Source organism: Balaenoptera ricei, chromosome 2 (genome assembly GCF_028023285.1).
Source record: "Balaenoptera ricei isolate mBalRic1 chromosome 2, mBalRic1.hap2, whole genome shotgun sequence".
Classification (NCBI taxonomy): domain Eukaryota; kingdom Metazoa; phylum Chordata; class Mammalia; order Artiodactyla; family Balaenopteridae; genus Balaenoptera; species Balaenoptera ricei.
Window position 1 is genome coordinate 145,085,914 of NC_082640.1, and position 16,240 is coordinate 145,102,153.

Consider the following 16,240-nt stretch of genomic DNA (forward strand, 5'->3'; position numbering starts at 1 on the left):
AATCCAACAACACGTTAAAACAATCATATACCATGATCAAGTGGGATATATCCCAGGGATGCAAGGATTTTTCAATATACGCAAATCAATCAATGTGATACACCATATTAACAAATTAAAGAATAAAAACCATATGATCATCTCAATAGATGCAGAAAAAAAGCTCTTGACAAAATTCAGCACCCATTTATGATAAAAAACTCTCCAGAAAGTGGACATAGAGGGAAGCTACCTCAACATAATAAAGGCCATATATGACAAACCCACAGCAAACATCGTTCTCAATGGTGAAAAACTGAAAGCACTTCCTCTAAGGTCAGGAACAAGACAGGGCTGTCCACTCTTACCACTCTTCTTCAACATAGTTTTGGAAGTCCTAGCCACGGCAATCAGAGAATAAAAAGAAATAAAAGGAATCCAAATTAGAAAAGAAAAAGTAAAGTTGTCACTGTTTGCAGATGACATGATACTATACATACAAAATCCTAAAGATGCCACCAGAAAACTACTAAAGCTCATCAATCAATTTGGTAAAGTTGCAGGATACAAAATTAATGCACAGATATCTCTTGCATTCCTACACACTAACAATGAAAGACCAGAAAGAGAAGTTAAGGAAAGAATCCCATTTACCATCACAACAAAAAGGATAAAATACTTAAGAATAAACCTACTTAAGGAGGCTAAAGACCTGTACTCAGAAAACTATAAAACACTGATGAAAGAAATCAAAGATGACTCAAACAGATGGAGAGATATACCATGTTCTTAGATTGGGAGCATCAATATTGTGAAAATGACTATACTACCCAAAGCAATCTACAGGTTCAATGCAATCCCTATTAAGTTACCAATGGCATTTTTCACAGAATTAGAACAAAAAATTTTACAATTTGTATGGAAGCACAAAAGACCCCAAATAGCCAAAGCAATCTTGAGAAAGAAAAATGGAGCTGGAGGAATTAGGCTCCCTGACTTCAGACTATACTACAAAGCTACAATAATCAAGACAGTATGGTACTGGCACAAAAACAGAAATATAGATCAATGGTACAGGATAGAAAGCTCAGAGATAAACCCACGCACCTATGGTCACCTAATCTATGACAAAGGAGGCAAGAATATACAATGGAGACAAGACAGTCTCTTCAATAAGTGGTGCTGGAAAAACTGGACAGCTACATGTTAAAGAATGAAAGTGGAACACACCCTAACACCATACACAAAAATAAACTCAAAATGGATTAAAGACCTAAATGTTAGACTGGACACTGTAAAACTCTTAGAGGAAAACATAGGGAAAACACTCTTTGACATAAATCACAGCAAGATCTTTTTGACCCACCTCCTAGAGTAATAAAAATAAAAACAAAAATAGACAAATGGGACCTAATTAAACTTAAAAGCTTTTGCACAACAAAGGAAACCATGAACAAGATGAAAAGATAACCCTCAGAATGGGAGAAACTATTTGCAAATGAAGCAACTGACAAAGGATTAATCTCCAAAATTTACAAGCAGCTCATGCAGCTCAATATCAAAAAAACAAACAACCCAATCAAAAAATGGGCAGATAGCTAGTGAGAAGCAGCCGCATAGCACAGGGAGATCAGCTCTGTGCTTTGTGACCACCTAGACGGGTGGGGTAGGGAGAGTGGGAGGGAGACGCAAGAGGGAGGAGATATGGGGATATATGTATATGTATAGCTGATTCACTTTGTTATAAAACAGAAACTAACACAACATTGTAAAGCAATTATACTTCAATAAAGATGTTTAAAAAAAAAAGTGGGCAGAAGGTCTAAACAGACATTTCTCCAAAGAAGACATACAGATGGCCAAGAGGCACATGAAAAGAGGCTCAACATCACTAATTATTAGAGAAATGCAAATCAAAACTACCATGGAGTATCACCTCACTCTGGTCAGAATTGCCATCATCAGAAAATCTACAAACAATAAATGCTGGAGAGGGTGTAGAGAAAAGGGAACCCTCTTGCACTGTTGGTGGGAATGTAAATTGATACAGCCACTATGGAGAACAGTACGGAGGTTCCTTAAAAATACTATAAATAGAACTACCATATGACCCAGCAATCCCACTACTGGGTATATACCCTGAGAAAACCATAATTCAAAAAGACGCATGCACCCCAATATTCATTGCAGCACTATTTACAATAGCCAGGACATAGAAGCAACCTAAAAGTCCATCAACAGATGAATGGATAAAGAAAGTGTGGTACATATGTACCATGGAATATTACTCAGCCATAAAAAGGAACGAAATTGTGACATTTGCAGAGACGTTGATGGACCTAGAGACTGTCATACAAAGTGAAGTAAGTCAGAAAGAGAAATACAAATATCATATATTAACGCATATATTTGGAATCTAGAAAAATGGTAGAGGTGAACCTATTTGCAGGGCAGGAATAGAGACACAGATGTAGAGAATAGACATGTGGACACAGAGAGGGAAGTGGAGGGTGGGACAAATAGGAGATTAGGATTGACATATATACACTACTATGTGTAAAATATCAATAGATAGCTGGTGGGAACCTGCTGTATAGCACAGGGAGCTCAGCTCAGTGTTCTGTGATGACCTAGATGGGTGGGATTGGGGGGGAGAGTGGGAGGGAGGTCCAAGAGGGAGCGGATATATGTATACATATAGCTGATTCACTTCGTTGTACAGCAGAAACTAACACAACATTGTAAAACAACTATACTCAAATAAATAAATAAATAAATAATTTTTAAAAATTCATCCTGGGGAGACCTTGGGAACCAGTCTGCCCTGGAAAAGGATAAACTAGTTTGTGGTCTGCAGCACGGGATAAAAATGGGAGCAGTGCCTTTATCAAATAAAGTCCTCTCAAAACTTGCTCTTTTGCCATAATTTTGGTGCAAACATTGGAGATACTAGCAGCTATGCTATTTCCCTTTAGCAAATGACTGCATATCTCACAATGCTCCCAATTCCTGATTTTCTGTTATATGTATATGAGTGTCACCTAAGGAGAACACCTATTCTGTGAGCTTTTTAGGAAACTTGAAAGTTTGTAATGTCAAACAAACTGCACATGGGGAGGAAAGTAGGTTGTACTGCTTTGGTGATGAGAGTAGCTTTGCATATCAGTGTAACTTGCTGCATGTTGTAACCTAAAATATTGCCAATGATCCAACAAGAAACCTTTTCTATTGCCTTGAAAGTCAATTCCATCAGAGCCAGTGAAGAGAATGTGGACTTCTCTTTGACTACTTTGAAGCTAATATCTTTTCAGAAATCTTGACTTGAAATCTTTGAAGGACATTTGTATCACCTTGAGGAAAAAAAATGTGAAGCCCATCCTTAGTTGTTCAATAAGGAGAACTTCATTCTTCACTTTGCTTACTTTATGGATATGAACATGATACAATTTTTTGGGACTTCCCTGGTGGTCTAGTGGTTAACACTCTGCACTTCCTCTGCAGGGGGTGCGGGTTCAACCTCTGGTCTGGGGAGATCCCACGTGCTGTGCAGCCAAAAATGATACAATTTTTCAGTGAAAGGCTTAAAGTCATTATTATAATGCAGCTGAAAACCACAGGGTCTTTTGGAAACAGAGCTCCTCAGGAAATAAGGATACAGAGTGATATGTCATAAAATGTCCGTGCAGACAAATAATCTGGAAGTACCTAGATACACTGCAAGATATATTTGAAGACTAATTCTGCTTAGACAAACTTAAAATGAAATATGGATTCATCATTCTTTCTTTGCTGACAAAGACAGCATGGATGATGCAGATCTTGCCTCAAAGGTGACCTCAGTGACTTGAGTACGAATGAAATGATGTGACATTAATTCAACTTGAAGAGTCTTCAAGAAGTTTCTTGATACAAATCCACCTCTCCCTGCCAAATAAGCTATGGGGTCTCTAATTTCATTTGCTACCTCGTATCCTTGTAAGTCAGAGTTTTTAGAAAGTGTTAATATTTTAATCAAGTTGCAGTAAACTGAATATCAAAGATGAGCTGCATATTCTCATGCCTAAGACCACCCCAAATTTTCAGCTTGCTTTTCAATCCAAACTATGAGAGCTTTCTCACTAAAATTCACTTTTGAAAATTGAATAAAACTGAAATTCATTTTCATTTTAGTTAACAAATTTTAATTATTTCAATTTTTCCAGATATTACCATCAAATTTCACACACATTCTCATAAAATAGAAAAACAGATATGACTCATTGGAATTATCACTTTTATAGCGTGTTCCTATGAAATAATAAATTTCCAGTGTAATAAAGTGAACTGCATGAAAATATTTGGTGTATATGTACATGGGGGGAGTAATTTATAGTTTTGTTTAGATTTTCAAAAATGCCTATGTTCCCCCAAAATGTTAAAAAGCAGAAACATTAAAAACAACTGTTCTACACTATAGAACAGTCCTCCAAAATAGTATGTAATTACCATGTCAAGTCACAGATCATTTCTAACATGAATTTAATTCAATGTTACCTTGAAAACTAGTAATTAAAATTTCAAATGTGATCTGACCCAAGCCCTAAAAAAATGGCCAGGAAGTTCCTATAAAATTGAAATTATCTTTTCAAGTTCAGTTCATTAAAAGCCTACTTAAGAGACATGACAACTAAGTGCAATAGAGTACAATGGTTTGGATCCTGGAACAGCAGGAGAACCTTAAAGGGAAAACTGGTGAAATCCAAATAAAGCCTAGAGTTTAATTAATGGTAATGTACCAATAGTGGTTTCTTAGTTCTGACAAATACACATTGGTAATATAAAATAATAATAATAGGGGAAACTGGGTGAGGGGTGCAAAGAAACATTGTGAATTATCTTTGCAGCTTTCCTGTAAGTCTAAAATCATTCCAAATAAAATGTTGGGTTTTTTTTAAGTCTACTCTAAATTTTTAACAAGATTTAATCACTCAGCAAATATGTATGGAGTGTTCAGGTACTGTTCTGTGTGCTGGGTACATAGTGCTGAACAAAATAGATCCATCCCTTCCCTTACGGAGCTAAGAGAGTAGCAGGCAGGAAAGACATTGATCAGTCACAAGAATCAACATAAATTGTAATCACAGTTTGCAGTAAGTGCTATAAAGGAAAAGTACATGAGATGAGAGAGGTGCAAAGCTGGAAGCCTGAGGCAGTGGCACTTAATATGAGACCTGAGGGATGGTGAGGAGCCAGCCAGGTAACAGCACCAGGAAGAGGGAAGAGCTTGTGCATCAGCCTGGAGGAAGGAAAGGACTTGGAGAACGTGCCAGCATGACCAGAGCATCATGTGGGCATGCAAGAGTGGTGCCATCAGAAGAATCCAACCACGTAGGACCATGTAGGCTAGGTTCAGGCTTTTATAGTTTTCCAAAGAAATATGAGAAGCCATTGAAGACTTTAACCAGAGGAATGGCATGATCCAATTAATATTTCTAAAATATCACAATGACTGCTCTGTGGATGTGGACTAGGAAGGAGAAAGACAAGAAGCTCCCACTTGAGGCACTCACAATTTTTTTTAATTAAGGAGAAATAAAAAGTTCTCAACTTCTAAGTATATTTGTTCTAAAATGTCCCTGAGAAATAATAATTCATTTTAGATGTATATATTGCTTCTTTAGCATCTGCCACCATTACTCCAGCAGGGAAGATGGTGCTCCAAATGGTTCCCGGCTCATTCAATCTGGATCTTTCCTCTAGAATGCCAATGTAAAACATGGGTGTGAACAAAAATGCAAGATAGATACCAAAGTCACATGACTTGGAGCAAGGCATCAGCAGCGAAAACGTGCAGGCTCTACCACCCTTAGGAATCTTAGCTTCACAAGAGATAAAGAATTCTTAGTATGTCTGGTTTTCACAAGAGATAAAGAATTCTTAGTATGTCTGGTTTTCAGAACCATAAAACCATTATTGACCCTCAGTAGTGCCATCTTGGCATTAGCCCAGAACTAAATATAGAAAATCCCAGACTGCAGAATAGTGTAATTTTCAGTCCCTGTTTAAAGTGTACAATGTTCAATGTCACCCTCAATTACTATACCTTGAGTCTGAAGGGACTGGTGTGTTGCCCTATCCGACCTAGAAAAAGAAATATGTCTTCCAGTTTTGATGTAACCAGCAGCACTTCAATAAAACTTAATAAGCAGTCTGCAGTGCTCCTTGAGTACTTTTAAACAGAACTCCCTAGGGACTTATACTCTAAACAAACACTTGGGTTTTCCCAGTTTAGGAATACACTATCTATAACCTCACTAAATATTATGTAGGTACATTATAAGGACTATCAGACCAGAAGAAAGATTGGATCTTGATTGAAGCCTATGATTTAATATGAAAAACTTTTTATGCAAAGCTCAGTGAACCAAATAGCTATTGACTGTCCAGCCAATCACTCCTTTTCTCTGGAAACTACCTCTTGCCCTACTGTCAGTAGGGTTACAGGAGAAAGCCTCTGGCAGCCATGATGGCATAACTTGACCCTGCCCCAGACCACCACAGTCAATAGGATCAAGAGTGTACACTTGACACAAATTGGGCCAAAGAGTCCCTTTCCCTGGGAATCTGGATTTAGAAGAGATTCTTGCTCAATCTGTCTGCTCTCTTGAATAGAGGACATATAAACATTGGAACTGCTTGCAGAGGCTATTTTCAACCATTTGGACAAGGAATAGAGAAAGCCAGTCTGCAGCAAGAGACAAGAATGGAGAACATATGCCAGAAAAAAAAAGAGATGAAAGGCAGTGAAAGAGGGCTTCCTATTTTCCCTACAACAGTCTGGGACCTGACGCTTATCCCACCTAACCCCTGCCCTTAAAATCCATGGAAGACTCACAGTATCGTTTCAATCACTTCCATTTTTGCTTAAGCCAGTTCAGGTGGAATCCTGTGATGAGAAACCAAACAAGCCCTCACTAACACTCCAGGTCTCTCCATTTCATTTAGTCTCAAAGAACTGAGAACCAGCTTGCCCAAATTCTTTAAGCCAAGAGCTCTGAAAGGGAATCTAATTCCAGGCTCTGCAAGCAGACAAATGCAACAAAACGAAAAATGCTTATCCTAAAATGTCAAATGGGAAAGAAGCTGGGCACAAAATTGTATATATCAGAATTATGACTACACTATAGTTTATATTTGTCAATAAATCAAGAAGTGAAGCCCTATATGCATTACGAAGATTGGAAGGAAATTAACCAAAATAACGGTAGTCATGTTACAGTGACAGGATTATTTTCCTTTTTCTCCATATTATTCTGTGTCTTTAAGTAGTTAAATACTTCATAACATAACAGAATTATAACTTCGAAGACTATGTAAATGTGTTTATATCATAATGACGCATTTTTAAAAGTAGAACTTAAAATATCCTATCTGTAATGTTTGCCACTATATAAATAGACCGAAAATCAACTGCCCCTTTAAGACTCCACATGTAATGGGGCACAGGAAATCAAATGAGTTTAAGGATTTAACTATAACCAGGAAATAAAAGGCTATTCACTTTTGAAAAAATAAAAATAAAAAGACTCCACATGTAAAAAGGAACAATGAAACTTCCAGCAGACTAGGCCACAATTAATCATCAGCCTTCGCTTCTTCACCTATTTGCCCTCCCAATCCTGTATAACCCCACCTCATCCCATGCTACTCATCTTCAGCTGGGATTTCACCCTTCCCCTCCCCCACTCTCTCCCCCAATTTGTCCACACCCCTCCCCCAACTCCTGCACTTCTCTCTACTTTGATGTCTGGGTATTTGCATCTCCAGACATGCAGACCCATCCTGTCACCCATAAACCCTAGATTTGTCTCCTCTATTTTGGATCAGCCCATTGGGAATAATCTCATCACAAATGGCTCCAGCCCATTTTAAACTATCCCCAGGGGCGATCTAGGTAAGCCAGAAAGTGGTAGGAAGTAGAAGGCAACCTTCAAAAATAAAAACCATTGCAGACTTGGATAATTTGTAAATTATCTTTAACGTTGCTGTAACACAATTTTCAATAACAATTCAGAGTACAACATTGGATAGGAAAAAAATGTAAGTGGTAACCATTTACTTACAAGAAAAAAGTGAGCAAGCCTTTTTGAAATCATGAAGCCGATTCAACTGGTTTCCTCCATGATCACAACGGCTTCCATACACTGAACTGCACATTGTGTCAGACATTTTATATACGTTATCTTATATAACCCTCCCAATGACCTGTGATGCAACTATTACTATTTCCATTTTACAGGAACAAAACTGTTGATCTGAGAGGTTAAGTTACTTATGCAAGTTTAAAAGTCTAGCAAGTAACAGAGCAGGGTCTTGTGGTCTTTGCATTAGACCTTATGGCCTCAAACAGGTCTTAGATGGGCTTCCTAAAGAAAGTTTATCTGACACTTAATGTTAAACCCATGTGTTAGCTATTAGTAGCAGTAGTATTTTACAATACAAATATCAAGTTTATATGTAAATTTATATTTTAAATGAAAAATACATATCAGAATAAACATTGTAGAAACTACCACATTATGCAACATCAATAACATACAATGATATTCAGTATCAATGTAGACCTTACAAGTTATAGTTTAAAACTATGTTACAAAGACTTCTTACTACGTATCAATGGTAATTATTTATAACTGTTTACAAAACACTACCTGTCATATACAAAGAAGCATAAAGCTTATTATCAAGGTATAAAAAGACTATGAACTGGGAGAAATATTTACTGCATTCATTTCACTAGTATGAGACAATTTTATAACTTAATGCCAGTTAGAGTACTAAAGTGTTATATTAATATCGTACCATGAAGACCAATACTAACCACTTCACAAGGCGGAAGGGACCACACTTTATTTCTTAGAATTCTAATAACCTTATACTATTTTGTATTTTAAAAATTGCCTTTTCCCCATTCAAGTACAGAAAAGGTTATAAAGGCAATAAGGACACAAATGCAGAAGTTACAAAGGTAAAGTGATCATAAAATACCATTTGGTTTATTCTCATTCTCTGAATAGGCACATCTGTTTAATTCATTCATAGCTGGTGACTTTTTTCTTTCCCTCCAATCACTACCACCATGTACACTTTTTCTGTGTGGAAATAATTAACTCTCCACAGTTTCTCCACAGAAACTATAATGATTCATTCATTAGTACAATAAACTTCATTGAGCACCCAGAATGTACTCCAGTACACTTTCACTTTGCCTAAGATAAAAATAAATAAAGATAAGTCCCTTCCCTCCCCAAGCTCCGTGGGTGAAACAGTCTTATGAAAAGTAAACAGCCCAAAATAGTGTGCTAAATGCTGGAGCAGAGGTGAGTACACAGTATTACAGGAGCACAGAGGGAGGATTAACCCAGCCTGGGGCAATCAGGAAGCTTTACAGAGGACAGTGCATTTGAACTTGGCCTTTAAAGATAAATAGGAGCTTTCCAAAGAGTGAAGAAGGAGACTTGGGGAGAGGAAGCCATTCAGGCCATAGTGTAAAAAGGCACTGAGGCCCTGAAGAACTTGGGGACAAGAATGTTATTAAAACAATGAGCAGCTTGATGAGACTATGATCAGGGTTTGTGGAGGCTACGTGAGATATGAAATTAAAAAGAAAAACTGGATGAAAAATTCAACAATGTAAGTAGATTAAGGTGTTTAAATATATGGAAGATTTTGCATACATTAAATTTCAGTTATTAAAATATATAGACCAACGAGAGAAATGTTCAGTACAAAATAAACAGCACTTGCATGGGTCTATGGATATAAAATAGACTGAAGGGGTAGTGTTAGCCAAAATGTTAACACTAATCACCTCTGGCTGGTAGAATTATAAGTAATTTTGTTTTTAATCTCTCTTTGCTTCTCTGCCTTCCAGATTTTCTGCATTAAGCATGCATTACTTTGGCAATTAGAGGGGAAAACATGTGCTAAAATAGAACAATGTAAGCTGGGCTCAGATTGTGGCAGGCTAAGGAATTTGGACTTTATTCCACAGAAAATGAAGATTTATTCCTGGCATTTGATCAGGGATATGAGAGGAAGATTTGCATTTTAGGGAATTGACTGTTCTTAAGGTGTGCATACTGGATTAAAAAGATTTGAGATTGGGTGAAAGATACAATGGATATGGACATATATACACTACCAAATGTAAAATAGATAGCTAGTGGGAAGCAGCCTCATAGCACAGGGAGATCAGCTTGGTGCTTTGTGACCACCTAGAGGGGTGGGATAGGGAGGGTGGGAGGGAGACTCAAGAGGGAGGAGATATGGGGATATATGTATATGTATAGCTGATTCACTTTGTTATACAGCAGAAACTAACACAACATTGTAAAGCAATTATACTCCAATAAAGCTGTTAAAAAAAAAAGATACAATGGATAGAACTAAGGCAGTGATAATAGGGATGGAAAGCACATATGTGAGGTAAAATAGATAGGACTTGTTAACTGAATATAGGAGAAGAGGGAAGGGCAGAGTTTGAGGATAACTCCAGGTTTCTGAGCAATTGGTTAGATACAGATATTGGAAGCTAAAAAGCATAATAAGAAGGAAAAGGCATATTTTAAGGACAGAATGATGAATTTAGTTTTATGTGTGACATGCCAGGGGGACATTCAGGTAAGAATTCTCATAGAAAGTTGAAATATGGGTCTGGACTCAGAAAAAGTGGACCTAGAAATACAGACACATAGAAGATGGTGAAGCCATGAAACTGAATGTACTTGCTCGGGGAAAATAAAGTGAGAGGAGACAGCTGAGTCTGGAACCTTGGGAAATGCTAAGTCACAGCAATAGTTGGAGAATTGAGAGAGCCAGAAGAGCCAGAAGTTGGTAGAGTTCTTTTTGGAAACGGGATGGTCAGAGCTGAGATCAGAGCAAGGACAAAAAGTTTTACTATAAATTTGCAGCTACCGATAGAAAACAACCACAGAACCTGGTCACTGGCGGAGCATAGAAAAAAACAGAAGGCCAACCAGCACAAAAGGCATAGAACAAAGAGAGGGAACTGGCCACCATCTGAGATGGAAGGTGGGGCGAGGAGAGGTGAAGTAAACATACTAGTTTACTGAGTGAGATTTCTCCATGGAGGGTGGGGCTTTTTTGAAAGCTGTCAAAGCGACCTACTGCATGCTGTCCTAAGACAATGACTTCTACCCTTTTTCTTTTTCTTTTCTTTTCTTTTCTTTTTTTTTTTTTTTTTTTACAAACAAGGAAACTGATGGCCACAGAGAGGTGTCTCAGGTCTCAGAGCCAAGTTGCTGGCAGGTTTAACTAGAATCAATTTCCAAACCCCTAGAATTTAATTCACTACACATCAATATACTGCCTCCTTATGCAAACACAAAAAGAAGGCTCACCCCAAAAATATTGATAATAGAATACAGTAAAATATAAATGGATTTATCCTTTGACTTGACTTATGGAATGAATGACTTCTTATAGCAATACAACCCTCTTTGATCATCACCTCTTTTCTCCCAGCTAACCATCCACTAGCCTTTGATCTCACTGAGATTCCCAATCCATTGATCCTACCAACTTTTCACTCTCCCTAATCATCTCGATTTTCTCCCTTCTCTATTCACCAGCTTTAAATGCTATGGTCATTCACTACAATACCTTCCTTGCATACATTCACAACTCCCTTGATGCTATTATTACACCCACTGGATAATCTGAAACTCTGGTTAAATCCTTCTCTTCACTTGCTCCACGCCACCACTGTGTCAATGAACATAACAACCTACTGACTTGTCTCGCTTCAAATTTCTGACCAGAAACTAAACGTGCCCTTTAAGGCAGCCAGACAACTTTACTGTACTTCCTCAGTCCGTTTGCTCCCCCCATAGAACAATTCACACCTTCTCTTTCCTCCAACCTCTACCACCTCCTCCTTTATCCTCACTCTCAGTTGATGACCTTGCTTCCTATTTGGAGAAAATGAAAGCAACCAGAAGAGAATCTCACCAGACTCCCACCACCTCAGTTTTCCTCCTTCCAGACCCTTCATCCATACCCTCTGCCCTATATCCATGTTCCTATCTAAAGCGATGTCCCTTCCTTTGTGCACTAGTTTTGGTACACTATCTCTTCAACATCACTGATTTTTCTTTCTCTATTGAATCAGTCTCATGATCATGCAAACATCCTGCAATTGCCTCCCATCTTACAAAAAAAAAAACTTTCTTAACCCCACTACCCCCATTTCCTCTGCTCCCCTTTGCACAAAAATCATTGAAGAATTGTCTATACTCACATTTCCAATTCCTCCCTCTAATTCTTGCTTAAGCACATTCTAACCCACCTTCTGCCACCTTACGTGTTCCTGTCAAGGTAGCCAATGATGTCCAGTTGCCAAATTCATGGTCAGTTATCAGTTTTTATTTTCTAGACCCTTCAGCAGCATTGGACTTGGCTAATCTCTTCCCTCTGAAACTCTTCACTGGCTTCTAGGGTATCATATGCCCCTCTTCTTCTCACCCTCTTAATGTCTCAGTGCCCCAGAGTCAGTCCTTGCTCCTCTTCTCTTCTCTGTATACGTTGACTCCTTGGAGATCTCTTTAGTCTTAGACTATAAATAACCATCCAAATGCTGGAAAATCCCTAATTTATATCTCCAGTCAGGCATCTCCTCTGAACTCCAGGATTATTCTATGTCTCCAATTACATTTAAACTTTCCAAAATGTTATCCTTACCCCTTGACCACCTAAACTTCTCTGCCTTGAATCTTGCCACACTTTAGCCATTGGCAACTCAAACTTGGTCAAACTAGAAAAGGTGGAATCATTTTTTCACTCCTCTCTTTCTTGCAGATACCATATCCAACCATCAGGAAACCCTATTCAGATATATAGAGAATTTCAAGTATATAGAGAATCTAATTTCAAATATATAGAGAATCTGACCACCTCTCACCTCTACTACTGCTACACATCTGGTTCAGGCCACCATCATCTCCCGCCTTGGTTATTACAGTGACATACTAACTAGTCTCTCTGCTTCCACCTCTGCGCCAATAGAGCAGTCGAGTTGATCCTTTTGAAATGTAAGTCAAGTCACATCACTCCTCTGTCAAAACCCTGCAAAGGCTCCCAATTTCATTGAGTACAAGCCAAAGGACGCACAATGGCCTGTAAGGTGCTACTTCAGGCCCGGCACGCTCCACCCCAGAGCTTTGCATGGGCCGTTCCCTTTGCCCGGAACGACTTCCTCCCGATGTCTACACAGCAAACTCCCTCACATCCTTCAGGTCTTTGCTCAGTTGTGACCTCTTCAGTGAGGCCTTCCCTGGCCACCCTATTTAAAATTTCCACAATTGCTACCCCCTCAGACTTTTGTAGCCCTTTAACTCTTGTTGATATTTTTGTTGAGGCAGCTATCACCCTGAAATACAATACTTTATTTATGTATTTATTTATTTATTTCTTATTGTCTGTCTCTTCCCACTAGGACTTAAGCTCTAAAAAGGAAAATACTTTTGTCTGTTTTGTTCACTCATGTATTCCCAGCACATAGGAGGTACTCAATTAGCACCTGTTGAATGAGTGAATCTAATTCCCCTACCAGACCATAAGTAACTTGAGGTTAGACTAATGCTTTAATCATCTCTGTACCCATCTATCTATCTAAATTTATAGATATAGAGATGATTGCATATAGATATATATATATCTTTTATATATAATGCATATATATCTTTTATACATAACGTTTATATATCTTATGTATACAATGTATATTGTATATGTATGCAACTTTTACATACATAATATATGTACACATACATTTCTTTTTGCATCAGCCTGACTACTAGAATTTGTTCTGAGCTAGATACTCATCTTCCTGACTGGCAGGGGTAGCAGCAGGTAGCAGCAGGATGCAATACCATGAGGCTGATCATTAATGCTTACTGTCAGAGATGAGTCCCCACCTGCCTCTAGAAAAGTAAATGGCATTGATATCAAGAGAGGTCTCAAACATGACCATCAGAAAATGGGAAAGCCACCTTGCCTTCACATATTACATATTCCTCACCACAGCCTTTTCCTAAATATGTCTTTCCAGACTTCCCCCAAGCTGTTGCTCATTCCCGGTAACAGCTAAATCAATTGACCATATTGTACTGGTTTGCTTCAATGTGTTTGTTTACTAGTTGAAGCCTGCATTAAGGGCAGGATTATTTCATGGTGCTCAGCTGCCTGGCCCTCTTCCAGCTCTCTCTTCTCCTAGCCTCTCACTCTGCAAAATGGCAATCTCTTTCTACCTCTGAAAGCTTAAACATCCTGAAAGGTATTTGACTATCATATAATTCTCTGTCCTTGTGAGATTCTCTGCCTTCACTGTTTGAATTCTGTGGCCCGAAGTTAGCTAAGAGCCCATCACAAATAACTATGCCAAATGCATCTTTATCCCTTTTAGCTTCAGTTACTGTCTTAACCTGTGCTCTTCCCTCTGTTTGTCCAGTTATTGTACGGCAAATGAAACGTGTGCAGCTATTTCAGCAAATATGAAAAGCTAACATGAACATGTCTCTAAAATGTCACTTTTCCAGTATTCTTTTTGGTTTGTTCTTTATTAACCAAAGTTCCATTGTTATAAAAACTATAATAATATGCTACCCTGGGTCTTGTGATCTCACAGACAGCTTCTACATTTTCTAAGCAACCAAAATCCCATGGTTCCTAATTAAAATATTCAAAGGTGAAATCTAAGTAATCTCTACCTGGTATACTACTGCCTTCGCTTAAGTTTCTAGGGTTAAAAACAAAAAGCCTTTGCCAATAGGAAAAAAAAGAAGTTTTGAATCTATAGTACAAAGACTTCAAACCACATTCCACATCATGTTATTTTCTTTCTAGAAAATTCTAACACTATATAATTACTTTTGTATGGAAAATGAATAATGTAATCTTCTAATGCTAAAAACAGCTAGACAGAAACCATCCAGATCAAATGGGCCTTTCCTGAAGCCAAATGAAATATTATACTAGAAAATATCTGTGTGAGGACAGCCCATGGAAGAAAGCTCAATAGAGATGGAGCATAGCGGGGAGGGGGAGGGGGGGGGGAGGAGTTACAAGAAAAAAGGTGTTTTTCCCTGTATGTGTTAGGGTTTACTCGTTTCAGAGAAACTGTAACGTTGAATGTACCTCAAATGTCTCAGAAAAATACCAATCAGAAATGCATCTAGGAGCTTCAGAAGCTTCCGGTTAAAAATAACAGCAAAAAACATCAATTAAGCTCCATCTATTGCGACAGAAATGCATTGATAGAGAAAAAGCGAAATCCCACCTGCATGGGAATTAAGCCGCAGCTACTCCCCCAATTCAGAGTAAAACGAGCTTCACTTGGGTCGCCGGCAGAACTAATCCCAGCAAACAGAGCCAGTGGGTTCGTGTGCGGGGAGAGAGGGACAGAGTAGAGCGCACCTCATCGCCCTCCCCGCAAAACTGCTCCAGAAACGTGAACGCGTCCGCACCGCATGACCTCGCTTAGCCGGAAGAAAGGCAGAACCGCGCAGAGCAGCCCGCTCCGGCTCCGAGGTAGCCGCGACGTGCGGCGGGCAGCTGGGGGTGGGGGGGTGGCCCGGTCGCGCCTCCCCCTCTCACCCACCCCAGCCCCCAGTCTTTTCACGGGTCTCTGGCCCCAAGCTCCCAGCCTCGGAGACCTGGCCAGGTTCCTTCTCTGCCCAAGGCGGACAGCCACCCAGAAACATTTTAACAAGAGTAATTCCCGCGCTGGCAACGTCTCAGCAGCCTGGAGTGAACAGTCTGACCCATCGGCTCCGGGACCCACGTCTGGGTCGGCCTCCGCCGCCAGCTCCACCCCCGAGCCTCCCCAGCGCCCAGCCCGCAGCCTGGCACCCAGTAGGGACTTTGGGGCAGTGCAGCCCCAAGGGCTGAGTTTCGCTAAGTAAACGGCCATGTTAGCCTGCTCGGTCGTGAATAAGCCTGGGGTGAGCCGGCCGACGGCCGTCAGGAGCGCTCACCCGGTTCCCTCTGCGCTTCTGCCCCCAAGGCTACCACGATTTCCAAACTCCGAGGCGCCAACAGTCCGGACACCCGTTCTCTCACGGTTCAGCACCGAGGACAGCGAACACACTTTTAGCCGCGGTAGCCCCACTGCCAGGAGATTGGCTTTAGCCACGCCAGCAGGGCTGCAGGTAGGTGTCCGGACGGCGCGCCCTCCCGCATCCCACCCCTCCGGCGCCTGGAG

The 16,240-nt window shown here is 39.6% G+C and overlaps 1 protein-coding gene across 1 annotated transcript in view; it reads right to left on the minus strand.

Moving 5' to 3' along the window:
- The window catches only part of SLC35F4 (solute carrier family 35 member F4), a 270,105-nt gene that overhangs the window by 253,738 nt on the left and 127 nt on the right, over window positions 1–16,240 (minus strand). The window lies entirely within an intron of this gene.